This window comes from Sus scrofa, chromosome 1 (genome assembly GCF_054392235.1).
Source record: "Sus scrofa isolate SSC_HxYL_T2T_F1_AM1 chromosome 1, Sscrofa_HxYL_maternal_Yorkshire_Landrace_v2.0, whole genome shotgun sequence".
In the NCBI taxonomy this organism is placed as follows: Eukaryota; Metazoa; Chordata; class Mammalia; order Artiodactyla; family Suidae; genus Sus; species Sus scrofa.
This window is the reverse complement of record NC_139383.1, coordinates 25,846,502-25,862,391: the sequence shown is the minus strand read 5'-3', so window position 1 is coordinate 25,862,391 and position 15,890 is coordinate 25,846,502. Positions and strand designations below refer to the sequence as shown.

At 43.2% G+C, this 15,890-nt stretch overlaps 1 protein-coding gene across 10 annotated transcripts in view; it reads right to left on the bottom strand.

The window, feature by feature from the left end:
* The window catches only part of NHSL1 (NHS like 1), a 323,641-nt gene that overhangs the window by 163,846 nt on the left and 143,905 nt on the right, over positions 1-15,890 (bottom strand). The gene's annotated exons all lie outside the window — the stretch shown is intronic.

Below are 15,890 nucleotides of genomic sequence, written 5' to 3'. Positions count from 1 at the left end.
ATCACCAGATGCATTAAGAGTCCATGCATTCAGGACACCATTGTGCTATGAGGAATTAAAGCAGAATTCCTTCCGAGACTTCATAAATCAACAATGAACACCATCACGGGCAAGCACGTGAAGCACTCAAAGAGAAATCTCTCCAAAGAAGGAAATTGCCAATATAAACAAAAATTAATTTAGCTCAAGCTTTATTTGCTAGCCTCAGTTTCTTTCTTCTTCTTCTTTTTTTTTTTTTTGCATAAGTTCCCGGGTCAGGGATCAAACCCACACCACAGAGGTGACAATGCTGGATACTTAACCCACTGCATCACCAGGGAATTCCTCAGTTTCCTTTTATGGAAAAAAAAGATGCCATACATTCCCCAAATCAGTTAAACAACTGGGCAAAATAAACTATTAGTTTTAAGCTTTTAAAATGAAATAGTTTGTTAAGAATAACATTTTACCTACCTCTAGAGGAACTCACTTGAGAATTTTAAGCATTTTACAAACAAAACATCACTCAAGGCTCTAGCCCCCAGGATTCTGAGATCAATGTAAATATTTCTTGTGCATCCCTGGGAAGGCACTATGAAGTTTTGTAGGACCTGCACAGAAGAACCAGTGCTTACGTGAGAAGGTCTTTCACCAAGCAATTATTGGACATCTACTGTGTGCCAGACCTCACACTAGGTGCTAAGGAACAAATGTGAATGACCTCAGCCCTTGTCCTCAAGTGGCCCATGATCTAAAGTGGAGAGGCTGATTTAAAAGTTACTATCATAAATTCTTACAGATATAACAAGACTGATTTCAGTCCCAAATTCCCTTCTCTCATTTCAAATCTCTAATTCTAAGAACATCTCACCCCTTTCAAATGGGAATACATCCTATACTCTCAATGCTACTACAAAGCATAACTATAGTTTCAGGGCAATGTGGTTCGATATAAATTCCAAATCAACTTTAATTTTTCTTTGGAGAGGAAAAACACACACCTGTACCAAACCCATACAGAAGAGAGACCTTGTAAAATACCCCATGAATTTTAAGCTTACCTGGAACTAATTTAAAAGACCACACAGATTCTGAATAGCAGAGATGTGTAGGCAAGTTGGGCCCTTGAAATGAAGGGGCTGAAGTTTTGCAAAGAAGACTAAGCAGGAGCTAACTGCATTCAGGATTTTTTTTTTTTAATTTTTATTTTTTTTAGGGCCACAGTGGCGGCATATGGAGGTTCCCAAGCTATGGGTTGAATCGGAGCTGTAGCTGTCGGACTACACCAGAGCTACAGCAACACAGGATCTGAGCTGTGTCTGCATGACCTACCCCACAGCTCACGGCAACACCAGATCCTTAACCCACCAACCAAGGCCAGGGATTGAACCCATGTCATCACGGATACCAGCCGGGTTTGTTAACCGCTGAGCCACATTGGGAACTCCAGGATTTTCTCTTATGTTGAAATTTCTTCTTGAAATCCAAGCAAGATAAGTAATCATCCAAAATAGCAGTTTGTAACCTCTGAAAATCTCATAAACACTAGAGATATTTTCTACAGAAAGCACTTATATACACAAATGTTACTCCTGAAATCCATGGACTTTGGGTTAAGAATCCCAGCTCTACAGCACAGAAACAAAGGCGAGACTCTTTCCAGCTAACCCCTTGCAGAAGGGCGCATCTCCATTAGTGCACACCTAGGATAATGCCTGGCATAAAGAACTCCATAGATATCCGGTCAATGAATGAATGATGTTATTTGTGCTATGGCTTAATTGTGGCAAGCTGTTTTAAATCTAAAGAAAATATCTGATTTCCTTAATATGAATTTTACTGATACATCCTGTTTACCTATTTTTATTTTCACTTTTTTAATTAAGAAAAAATTTTTTTGGCTGAACTCAGAGCATAGAGAAGCTCCTGGACCAGGGATCAAAGCTGCACCACAGCAGTGACAACACCAGATCCTTAACCTGCTGTGCCACCAAGGAACTCTCTCTTTACCTTTTTAAAAAATTATTATTTTTTTCTTTTTAGGGTCACACCTGTGGCATATGGAAGGTCCTGGGCTAGGGGGTGAATCAGAGCTGCAGCTGCCAGCCTACGCCACAGCCACAGCAATGCCAGATCCGAGCCACGTCTGTGACCTACACCGAAGCTTGTGGCCACTGAGTGAAGCCAGGGATTGAACCAGCACCCTTATGGATACTAGTCGGGTTCTTAACTAGCTGAACCACAATGAGAATTGCCTACCTTTAAATTAAAGAAAAAAAAAAAAACTTATTATTTTGAAATAATTACAGACTCACAAGAAATTGCAAAAATCGTGAGACTGGTGTAGCCCTCATCCAGCCTCCCTCAGTGACATCTTACAAAACAACAGTGCCTTATCAGAAGCAGGAAACTGATTGACAGCAGTTAACAACTTGACCTAACTTGGATTTCATGATTTTTTGCACATGTTCCCCTCATTACCTTTTTACGTAAACAAATAATATAAACACTCACATTTTCACCTGAAAACAGTTTGCCAAAATTCAAATATTACAGCAGTCAAAAATAGAACAGATTTCTCTCAGCTGTAAGTATCTAACAAGGAACCGCTGAGCAGAAAAAAAGACAAAGGTGTGAGTTCGCTCAGCACTGTTCCCAGCTCCATGCACCCTGTCTCCCCACTATGACTTTATTTTCTGACCTGAAGGGTATTTTTAAGACATTAAGCACAACCATATAAGCAAAATTGCCACCAACGTGGGGTGTCATATAACCAAAATCATTTTGCTTCCAGAGAGGAGACTCAACACCATCTTCATCTAATTAAGTTTCTATACTATTAAGGGCCTGCCCACTGTGCTGAAAGAAGCTGCTTGCGGTGCTGAGAGGAAAAGGGCCAGAACCCTTGAGCTGCCAGCGAGCAGGGCAGATGTGCAGCAACTCATGTGGAGAGTATATGAGTTCTGGAGCCAGAAATTTGAGGGGGTTTACCATATCTTTCAATTCTTTTTTTTTTTTTTTTTTTTTTTTTTTTTTTTTGTCTTTTTGCCATTTCTAGGGCCGCTCCCGTGGCATATGGAGGTTCCCAGGCTAGGGATCCAATCGGAGCTGTAGGCACCAGCCTACACCACAGCCACAGCAACGTGGGATCCAAGCCGCATATGCGCCCTGCACCACAGCTCACGGCAACGCCAGATCCTCAACCCACTGAGCAAGGCCAAGGATCGAACCCACAACCTCATGGTTCCTAGTTGGATTCACCAACCATGACAGGAACTCCATGACTGCAAGTCTTTATCATGGTCTCCTAGCCCCCTGCTGCAAACCTTCACACACACACACACACACATACACACACACACAGAGCACCTATGTCCACTCCTGACCACCAGCCTGGAGAGTGACACTCTGCCCCTTCCTCCTTCCCCTCCCCTTTTGCAACCCAAATACTCCACTCTCCATAAAGAAGGAACTATTACTTGCATCTCATTCCCATCTGCTACAGACTATGATTAATTAACACCCTTCATTATAAAATCTCAACACAACAAAGTGAGACAAAGTCCCAGTGTCCCTCATGACGGATGTTTTAAACATCTATGCATGTAACAAGGCTACAGAATCATCTACTTACTCAGCACACTGCCCACATCACTCCAGGGCTGGGACCAAATCTTCTTTGTATGCCAGCCACACAAGGCCGTCCATGATAAAAGGGTCCCATCCACTCCACTTCATAGGTCTCTTGCCACCAGCCACCTAGCATCGTGTCCCCAGTGTCTATATCCCCCTGCACACATCAGGCTGCGCTCTGTGACTCACAATGCTCCTGCTCACCTGTGCTCCTTCCTTAATCAGCTCCAATAGGACCCTCTCAAAAAGGAGGTGCCCCAGAGTTGGGTGCAATGTCTCCAGGGCTACCACAGGCCCCGTGCACCTGCCTGAAAGCTCCATTCTGTTTAGTAATGATTCCCTCTTCTTTATCTCACTCTTCCATCTCATTAAGAACAGTACCTTATTAAACTTTGTCTCTCTAGAAATGAGCACACACCATGACTGACAGCATTCGAGCAACAAATCCATCCATTCATGAATTCAAGCCACAGTGTTAACACCGAACAGAGAGAGGTATCAGCCACGGTCTCTCTCTTACAAATTTCTGACATCACTGCAGGGCACATTACTCCTAAATACACTGTCATCTGATAAACCAACCAAGAGAAAAAGAATGCATTCATTATACATCAGTCCTGAAACAGATCAAAGACAAAAACATGTCATCTGGCCCATGAGCAAAAAAGCAAGGAATCTTGCAGCAATATGATTTTCAATTTGCATAAATTGTGCAAGTTTCTTTGAAGTCGAGTGAGAGTAAGGTAGAATACAATCAAGTTTAAAATTTTGACACTCTGACTCTTTCTTCAGTGTACAAAAGCTTGGGGAATTCAAGAAGAAGAAGTTGCTTTGCACAAACAAAAGCAAATGCCTCATCAGTGTGAGAAATGTCAGTGGTCCCAACAGCAGAGTAGTTTCTCGTGTGCCTCCCTTCATCCCACAGGACTTTAAAGTTAAATGCTGAGCCCTTTTAGAAGGACAACTACTCAAAGAGAACATAGTAGGGAGACCAAATGGATGCTTTGCAATGTCTTAACTCATGCCTACCATGAAATCAAAAGTCCCATGAGCTAGGTTCCAACAGTCAGTGACTATGAGGGGAGGCAGATGCCTCTCTGGGACCCAGAGGCACCACTCCCTTTGAGGTCCTCTGAGGAGATGTGGTGGTGTTACCTGAGCATCCTAAGAGAAGGGCCCCCCATCCCAGCCTCGCCATGCTGGATGCTGACCTTCAACCCTGCCAGCCTCACTCATGTCCAGCCACAGGGCAGAGCGGCAGCCACTCAGCAGGGAAATCTGTTCTACAACAGTGAGCCCCAACAAAAGAATTCTAGACCAAGACACTGCTTTGTTCAAGCACATATTTTTGTTCACAGGAGCAGAAATTGTATTAGAGGAAGTCTTTTGTTGTTTGAAAGGTGCTAACATGTCTGTCAGAAAATCATGAAAACTACTCTAAATGACATGTTTTTCATACCAAGTTAATTTCTGAAATAAAGGAGATCCATTTTCAACAACAAAGGGTCTCAAGATTTTTAAACCTGAGCACCAATAATCCAAACACCAAAGCTATAATTCACACATGCAACAAAATTTTAACAGTTGGTCTTTTAAAAAAAATTAGCTCATTTTCAGGCTCCATATGCACAAGTTACCTTAAACTGGTAAGAACTGAACATTTTATACATGTTTCAATGCAATACTTATCCAAGAATTCCTGCTTTCTCTATAAAACAGGCATGGTTATAATGTGATAGGTCTGTAGCCCAAATTCATTCTTGAGCCTATTAGGTTTGATAAGACTTTTTACCCATACTGAAACTCTACTAACTTCCATTTTATTTCAGTAAATGTTCCATAAAGAAAATTCCTGCTCTACTTACTACAAATGAGAAACTGCAGTCACTACTTGGAACATAGATGATTGGCAAAAAAAAAAAAAATAAAGCGGGAGGGGGGGTCTCCTCAACTGCCAATATGAACAAAACCCTGCAATTTTTAAGGCAAATAACGGTGCTAGATACATCATAATAAACAAGGTCAGTAAAAGATTGAGACTAACCCCTCCTTCCAGGGGATTAGGAAGAAACCTTAAACACAGAAAAGATATTTACACGATAGGAACATTTTGTTCATACCCACTGTTTCACGCATCTACTCTGTCAGAGGCTGGAAGATGCTGGGCATATAAAGAGAAACACTAGTTTTCAGGATACTCACAAGCCATGAAACTGTATGCAAACTGACATGCACACATGCAATTTTCTATAGGGAGAATAAAACTTAACAAAAGGGTGCACCATCACCAAAAGATGAAGAATTGCTGATACAGACAATACATGGTGGAGAGTTGCCAAGAAATATGTTACTTCCAAATAAAGTGTTACCAAGAAATGTTACTTTCCAAATAAGAAAAGAGGATTTTCCATAGGCCTCAGAGGGGGCAGAGCTTCACAGGCCAAAGCTAAGAGAAATGGTGTAGAGTGTTGGGAAAGGGAACTGGGGACCAAAACTGTGGCACAGCATCATTCCAGCAAGAACGTCGGACACCGCAGTGGCTGCTCAGGCAAGCTGGAAACACATCACCGAGGGCAACACACAGTCTAAGAATCAGACCACCAGGGCTCAAGTGCCACCGCTGTACAACCTTGACATATGGTATCACCTAGTCCTGACGTAGGTATGAAGATTAAATGAGATAATGAACATAAACAGTGCTAAGCACAGCCCCTGGCAGCCAGCAAGGCTCCACAGCGATCCCTGGAATGCTGACCACCATCACTGCTGTTTGACCCAATGCCACTCCCCTAGGAAAGTCCATCTAAAGGAGAGGTGGGCTCAAGGGCAGGACGCATTGTAGGCTCCTGGCATCACAGCACACTTCTCCCTTGTATCTGACCTGAGGATTTACCAGGACACTCTCAGCTTTCCTCCCCTTATCACCTCCACCTGCTTCAACTTGGCTGCTAAGAGAAGGGTTGGCTGTTTGCCCCCACAGGACTCTACCAACTCCTCCTTCCAAAGTGTCCCAAATTTTTGAACCAACTACAACTGGAGAATAGAGACAAATTAGGTCTAGAGGCTATGTTGGCTAGGCATTCAGTACCAAACACTAGAAACACAACTTAAAAGACATAAACAAAAAGTGATGTGTCCAGGGACAGATGGTTCAAAAGATGTGACAGCAAAACTCTCATCCCAGCTCCACTTTCCTCTGTGTTCATTCCATCCTGTCTCTTGATTGCTTCAGCCTAAGACCTGTGGCTGATTCCCGCTGGCTGATAACTCTGTCCAGGCCTGGGGAGAGTGCCCACACTTAACTCAGCTGCACGAGCAGTCACAAAAACCAAAAATAAAGTGGGAAGTCTCCCAAAAGAAACTAAAAGTGTAATGAACAGAAAACATAGGGAATGCATGCTAGACAGGCACAAATAACACATATCTGTCAAAGGAACATATGATTATATTCATGCCTTCAGGAAGCATCATGATTCTTGGCATTATATTCCCATCTGTTTATTTGAATCTATTAGAACTGTTCTGGCTAAAGTTGACCAAAGAAAAACAAAAAACAAAAAACCTAAAAGATGTCTCAATCAAAAAGATAATTTGTTATGTGACTACAAAGACTGCATTAGGAGATAAATCATGGCTGGTCTAATGAACAAATCATGAAAATCATTTCCTCCTAAGCCTAATATCCGACATTCCAGTTACTCTTGGGGGTAAAGATGGCCATGTGCCCCAGTGCTCGACATGAGCCAGTCTGCTGAGAGGCATCTGCTTCCTGCCTAATGGGAGCCCCTTTGTCCTAAAGTTGTGACAGCCAAGAAGTAACAAGCATAAAGGGGCAGTTAGCATAAGGAAAGTAGATAAGCTTGAGCCTTAATAACATCACTGGGGAGCCAAGAAAAATGAGAATAAATCCCTACATCAGCTGCTTCAATTCAATCCTGTTACTTGCAGCTGAGAGCAATCCTAACTGGTCTGGCAGACCAGGGACCCAAGTTCTTTTCACCTTTCCTTACCATGATGTTCTTATCAAAAGAGGGAGACAACTGTTGTAAATGTCACAATGAGAAGAAATACATGTCAAGTAAAGAGGAAATGCTCTCCAGAAGTCCTTTAGCAGGTGTCTTGGCATATCTTGTGGGCCAGAACTACATCATATGCTTATACCTCAATTCAAGTGGTAAGGAAAATGGTATTTCAATGTTTTACTCCTGAAATGGGATCACTTTCTGAAGGAAAACAAAGTTTCTACTAATAAGAAAAGTATAAGGTGAACAGATGCTTCTTAGGCAACTCACAATGCCAATTATCATAGCAATTACTAGATAGCATTTTAATATTACTTTTCATACATACATACATGTCTCACAAAAGGGAAGAAACAAGGGTGACAATTTCTCAGTGTATTTTTGCTGCTTCAGTGGGATAAAAGCGAGTTAATATTTACCATCTAAAAGCATTATTTTTTGAATTTTTTAAAAAACTTTATTACATTTATAATTGTAAAGTGATCATCACAACCCAACTTTATTGCATTTCCACCCCAAACCCCCAGGGCATGTCCCCACCCCCCAACCTGTCTCATTTGGAAACCATAAATTTTTCAAAGTCTGTGAGTCAGGATCTGTGCTTCAAAGAAGTTCACTGTGTCCTTTTTTTAGATTCCACATGTAAGTGATAGCATATGATGTTGGTGTCTCACTGTCTGACTGACTACACTTAGCATGATAATTTCGAGGTCCATCCATGTTGCTGCAAATGCTGTTATTTCTTTCCTTTTAATGGCTGAGTAATGTTCCATTGTGTATATGTACCACCTCTTCTTGATTCACTCCTCTGTCGATGGATATTTAGGTTGTTTCCATGTCTTGGCTATTGTATATAGTGCTGCAAAAAGCATTATTAAATACATATGAGTACTAAGAATAGCCCCAGAAAATGTCATATAATAAAAATGTATACAAAAGCTAACCATTAAAGGCTGTTTAAAAACATGGAAAAGAAGTGCCACATAAAAAGTATGTTGAAACGCTCATACACTGCTGCTAAGAGGGTACATTAGTACAGCCACTTTAGAAGGCAATTTGGAAGTACCTACTAAAATTTTAAGTGCCACATACTCCATGCCTCAAATATTTTACTTCTCAGTATATATCCTGGAAAAATACTCACACATGTACACAGGAAGACAAATACAAGAACTGCATCATAGTCTGTAATACCAAAAAACAAAGCCCAAAACAAAAACATTGGCAACAACCTAGATGCAACCACAGAGGAATGATTAAAACTATGGTTTTAGTTAAAATACAGAATATTATAAGCAATGAATGAGAATGAGACAAGTATAAATGTACTCATGTATAATAATCTTCAAGATGTGTTGTTCTGGTCATCAAGAAGTCATCTAAGAGAGTATAACTTAATTATTCCAACCACTAAAAAGAAATGATAATTATGTACTGCAACAGAGGTACTAATTATCACTAAAATAGCAGTGATACTACAATATACACAAATGTATAAAAAAACTTTGTACACATTAAATTTATACAATGTTATGTGTCAAATATACTTCAATTAAAAAAGGATATATTTGGAAGTTCCCGCTGTGGTGCAGTGGGTTAAAATCCTTGAGTAGCTGCGGAGGTGCAGGTTTGATCCTTGGCCCGGCACAGTAGGTTAAAGGATGTGACATTGCTGCAACTGTGGCTCAGATTCAGTCCCTGGTCTGGGAACTTTCATGAGCCATGGGTATGGCCATTTAAAAAAAAAAAAAAAAAAAGATATATTCTGGTAACAGCAGCAAGTCGTATGATGCAAATTATAATAGTTTATGCAATTATAAGGGTAATTTCCATAAGTAAATACAAATACATAGAAAAAAGTCTGGAAAGATATGACGGAGTGAAAACGCTGGTTACCTCTGAGAAGGGTACTAGGAAAAGTGCTTAAGGAGAACCGCAAAGTTTGAACATTTTATTATGATAAAGTTCCTAGATACAAAAATGTATGTAATTCAATAGACACACTAGTCTTTCAACCAGCTTCCTTTATTTATTCATTCATTCATTTATTTATTTATTTACTTACTTATTTACTGTCTTTATGCCTTTTCTAGAGCTGCTCCCGTGGCACATGGAGGTTCCCAGGCTAGGGGTCTAATTGGAGATGCAGCCACCGGCCCACACCAGAGCCACAGCAATGCGGGATCTGAGCCGTGTCTGCGACCTACACCACAGCTCACGGCAACGCCAGATCCTTAACCCACTGAGCAAGGGCAGGGATCGAACCCACAACCTCGTGATTCCTAGTCGGATTCCTTAACCACTGCACCATGACAGGAACTTCCCGTCTTCCTTTTTAATTTGTCCGACACACAAGCATCCTCTTTCACTTGTGGACCTCAAGTTTATATTCCCTCTACTAAATGAGCTGGTTTGCAGAATTTACATAGCACTAAACAAATTAAATATACACTTTGAAAAAATTAACTTGCTGATCCACTGCATTTATAAACCACTTGACTGAGTGGGGGGGCGGAAACAAATCTCTTTTTTGAAGGTGAGGGCACTGGTGATATAGCTCCTTGAGTTTCAGCCAGATTGCAGTGCGTTTATACCTTCATAAGGAGTTGTCCTTAAACGCGTTTGCACTGGCTCTCTGTAGAGAGCTAATGGAGTTAGAAGCAGATTTAGAGTAAATCCTGAGAAACCACCACACCAGCCTCCACCTCCACCCCTTTTTTTTCCCGAATGGATGGTTTACCAATTCTGAAGGGAAAGTGATGCTGTTGCAAACAGGTATGGAAAGCTGCTTAAATACTGGCTGGTATTAGGCTTTTAATGAAATGCAGGCCAAAATATTGGCTATTAATGAAAGAGCCTATAACGAAGCCCAAGACTAAGTTTTAAGTAGCTGTTCCCATGCTAACAAGTCTTTCATGATCTGATTGAGCTGGAGTTTTAGACAATGCTATCTGGCCTCTTGCCCCCAAGTTCAGAACTACTGACTGATGTATGCCATGAGCAAGTCACTCCGGTGACAGACACTTCGGAGAGGAAACACCATGCCTGGGTCCAAGAGTGAGCCAAGCTTTCCCCTGCTGACAAATTCAGGCAGAGGCTCTTTTTCCATTTCATCAATGCTCACCATGGGAATGGAATGCCAATAAAACCGAGGAAGAATGTAGGCCCAAGAATTTGACTAGAGGAGGAAAAAGTACAGCAAGCAGAGAGCTGGACACGGGGAAATTCCCCAAGGCCTGCTACCTGCGCACCGCCCTGCCTCCCTGGGGATGACCAGGCTGTCCTGCAGCCTGTCTTCAGTGCTGGTGGGGCCACCAGATAGCCACTGCTCCCAGGTGCTCCCCCTGCCCCACAGCACCCTGGAATTTGTGGGCAACAGAATAGAGGGAAATTATCCAATAAGACCACTGAAGTCCCCAGAAAGTGATCACAGAGGGGAGAGGAGAAAGGCTGAGAAAGCAGGAGAAAGGCGGGAATGGGGCAGTGCCAGGTTCACGTCTGCTCTGAGATTGCTGGGACACGGACGCCGCTTCACTTTAGAAATCACCCTCCAGGAGTTCCCGTCATGGCCTGGTGGTAACAAACCTGACTGGTATCCATGAGGATGCAGGCTCGATCCCTGGCCCCGCTCAGTGGGTTAAGGATCTGGCATTGCCGTGAGCTTCATCACAGGTCGCAGAGGAGGCTCAGATCTGGCATTGTTGTGGCTGTGGTGTAGGCTGGCAGCTGTAGCTCTGATTCGATCCCTAGCCTGGGAACTTCCATGTGCCGCGTGTGTGGCCCTAAAAAGACCAAAAAAAAAAAAAAAAAAAAAAACCCCAAAACAAACCCACTTCCTTTCCTCCCTTATAGATAAAAGGACTATTTTGGCCAACAGGATATAAGTGGAAATTGATGGACGAGGCTTCTGGGAAATCTCTTTCTAAGATGAGGCCATTCAGCTGGTGCTTACCCTTTGCCCTTCCTCTTCTTCCTGTCTGGAACCTAAGACAGATGCTGGAAATGAGGCAGCCATCTTATGACTGCGAGGCGACAAAGACCCACAACTAAGGATAATGGGGTACAAATACTAGAGTCTGCTATCAGCCCTGGGACACCTACTTCTGAACTTCTCATTAGAGGAGGAAAGCAAACACCCATGTATATTAATCACCATCATTTGGGACATGTGGCTGAACGGTGACAAGTGAAGCAAGTGCTTGCTAAACAACAGGACTTGTTCTGAAGTTACTCACTGAATCCTCTCAATAATCCTACAAAGCAGTTACTATCTGCATCAGCATTTTCACCTGAGGAGACTGGGACACAGCCAGTGTGTCCGTAATACATTCTAGGGTCATAAACCTAGTAAACAGCAGAGCTGGGATCTGAGTTCAGGCAGAATAGCTCCAGGGCTCTGAGAAAGAGCAGGAACACGCATCCCTCCAGGATATGGAAGCCTCAGGCTCAAGGGCTCACGGGGCTGCTGCCTATGGGAGCCAGGTCAGTGCCACCCTTCCACAGCTTCTCCACCCAGGAGGAGAGCCTTCCCGCCCAAGCTGCCCTCCAGGCAGCAATCAGACAGAAATCTATGGTTTGTATAATTCACATCCTCCTACTATAGTGTTTAAAATGATGCCTTCCAGCCCCTCCTTGTCAGTGTAGCTATCTTCTTGGCGAAAGTCACAGACATACTTCTGTAGCTACAAAGACAGTCAAGTTTTATATGAATGGAGGTGCCTAGCTTAAGAAACCACTCTTTGATATGGAAATAACTCAAGCAAGCCAGACAAGTAAATGTGTAAGTACATAAATCCAAGCAATTTTAAGAATAATAGGAAGAGGAACACGCAAATTCAAACTAATGCCCACTGACTTGAAGAGCAATGCTCAAGGTTATGCCAATACCATGACTTCTGGCTATGGCTCCACTGACATGGAAGCAGGCTTAGTACACTATTTCCAAACACCTGCTCTAATCAAAGGTACCAAAGTCCTAGAAATAATAAATCTGAAGTCTAATCTGTTATTTTTTTGAAGCAGAGCAAATAACAAATAGAACCTACTATATAGTGGAAATCTACCCAATAGCTTGTAATAACCCATATGGGAAAAAAGAATGGCTATATTTACATGTATGACTGATCTGCTTTGCTGTACACCTGAAACCAATACAACATTGTAAGTCAACTATACTCCAATAAAATAAAAAAAAAATTTTAAAAAGAATGCTCACTTTACTGAGCAGCAAATCTCAAAGCAGGAGCAGCACAGGCCAATTCCTGCTATTACCACGTCCCTAGTGAAATAGGTGGGAGGGAGGGAAAGAGAAGGAAAGGGAAGAAAGAAGAGGCAGAGAGAGCAGAGGCGAGGAGAACGTTCACTCAGGGCACCTTGCCACTCCAAGTATCTGGGTCGGCGTTTAGCAAGTGCAGGGGTGCCCTGCAAGTCAGGATTAACCAGAGCAGAGGGCCCACTCAACAACCTGAAACCAAGGGAAGAGGCCCAGAACAGGTCCTGCTAGGTCTTTGGAATTTGTGAAACCAATCTACATCCCCTCTCCTCCCACCAGGGCTAAAGCAATGGGAGGAAACTTTCCAGGAAAACAGCCTTGTCAGCGAGAACCAGGTCAAAAACACAATGAACTCCAGCCACACCAGTCACTGTTCTGAGGGCTGGTCCAGTCTGGGGAGCAGAGGTGAATATTTCCATCACTCATCAAGCCATAGCCAAAAGGAAGTGTCCTTTGAGCTCTCTGGGAGGGTCAGGGCAGGACCAGGAGGCCCCAGCCCTGCTCTCCTAGGGGCAACAGGGACGCAGAAGTGACCCAAAATGCAGCACTGCTCTTTGTGAGGTTACCATCTGTTTGGGAAGATAAATTACCTCGCTCACAGAAAGCAAGAAGCAAAGCAAAAAAGGCTGTAATTAAATGCAAAAGTGGGAAGGCAATTCAGATACTATAGTGACAGATACTATAGTGACTAGGGGAGAGGAGGAAGGCTAGAGCCTACAGAGGAAGAGGTGACCACAGTCCATGATGAGACTCATGCATAATGGAAACTGGTGGCTAATCGGAGCAGGAAAGGGGATGTGTTCAGGCAGTGGGAAGAGGCAGAGGTAACATGCATATGAAGTCCGGTCAGTGTCCTGGCTTGTTGCAAGAAGAACTTCACAGGAAAAGAGATAAACTGCAAACTCCCACCCTAATGAAATCCATTTGCCTCCCAGACTCACTGGCAAGGTTAATCAATTGCCTCTCCATCTCTTTTTCTATTTCTTCCACCCTTCCCATCCACAAGCCACCATCTCCATTAGCAGACATCAAGTTCATCTTTCATTCGCTCCTCCATCTATTAAATCTATCCCTCCCTCCCCCTCTCCTTCTGCTATTCACTATTTGTTCATCGAGGAACCACTGTTCTCTAGGAAATGAGTCTGACATGTCAAGAACAGTTAAGAAGAAAAAGTCATGGGAGTTTCCATTTGGCTCAGCGGTAACCAATCTGACTAGGATCCATGAGGATGCAGGTTCGATCCCTGGTCTCACTCAGTGGCTTAAGGATCTGGCGTTGCTCTGAGCTGTGGTACAGGTTGAAGATGCAGCTCAGATCCTGCACGGCTGTGGCTGTGGCATGGGACAGCAGCTACAGCTCCAATTCAACCCCCTAGCCTGGGAACTTCCATACGCTGCAGCTGCAGCCCTAAAAACACAAAATAAAATAAAAGAGCAAGAGAAAGTCATGTATGCAAAACAAATAGAGAATGAAAAACAGAACAACAACAAAAATAGGATACCAGATAGCTCTCAGCTAAGCTTGACAGAGCTTCCAAGGATGGCACCCGAGCACATGACTCCCGAGCAACACGGAGGTTTATAAACGCTCTTGCGGTCTGATCTGAACACAGCCCCATGTTGTTCAAACTGCCGCGAGCCCAGTAGGGCACATGCAGTGACACGCAAGGTGATGACAGCTTCATGCTCACACTCGAGGCTGTCACTGCTGCAGTTTGACCCTGGCCACCAAACATTTCTAATGCTTGCTTTGTGCCCACTTGAGTTTTGACTAAAACTCTGCAGAGGCAGAGCTAATGAGAAGTTTCAAAAATGGAAAACACCCATTAGCAAATTCATTAGTTAGGAGTACTTGGCTACTTTCATATAGATACGATTTGGTATGCCATTACTGAACGTGTATTAATTTACAGAAACTTGTAGCGGAGAATGCTCCCTGAAGGGCAAAGCCATGCAAACATTCCTAGTTAATGCCAAAGAAGAAACACCTAGGATTTCCTAATCAAGACCAAGCATCAGCCGCACAGGCAGAGTTTGCTGAGAGCTGTGTGACCAGGCACGGACCCCTGCCCTTGATTCACCACGACGAGAGTGATGCTCAGACACATCCACTTTGGAAAGGCTCCTCCAACTGGTTTCGACACACAGTTAAAACCTGGTTTACACCACAGTCTTCCTGACTTACAACACTCTGGGCAATCAATCTGTAGGGCCCTCATTAGTAGCTGTGTTCAGGTCTCGTCCTATTCAAAAGAGGAAGCACTTCTGTTTTTTTTTGTTTTTTTTCTTTTTGCCATTGCTTGGGCCGCTCCCACGGCATATGGAGGTTCCCAGGCTAGGGGTCGAATCGGAGCTGTAGCCGCCAGCCTACGCCAGAGCCACAGCAACACCAGATCCGAGCCACGTCTGCAATCTACACACAGCTCACGGCAACGCCAGATCCTTAACCCACTGGGCGAGGACAGGGATCAAACTGGCAACCTCATGGTTCCTAGTCAGATTCGTTAACCACTGAGCCATGACGGGAACTCCCCGGAAGCACTTTTCAAATACAACTATACTGAGAGGAAAACGCTGATTGAAAGCCTCATTTTCTGATTGGCAGTTTAGATCATGGCAGAAAAACCACTCGCCAGATTAATGTGACAACCAGCCAGTCACAAAATCAACTTTTTGTTCCTTTTCTTTTTAGGGCCACACCTAATGGCATGTGGAGGTTCCCAAGCATAGGGGTCAAATGGGAGCTGCCAGATACACCACAGCCACAGCAATGTGGGATGTGTGACCTACACTACAGCTCACAGTAACGCCGGATCCTTAACCCACTGGGCGAGGCCAGGGATCAAACTGCGTCCTCATGGATACTAACTGGGCTTGTTACCCCTGAGCCATGATGGGAACCCCACAAAATCAATTTTTAATAATTTTAACTATTGTACTATGGAAACTAATATTAATAGTGTAAATCAACTATACCTCAATAA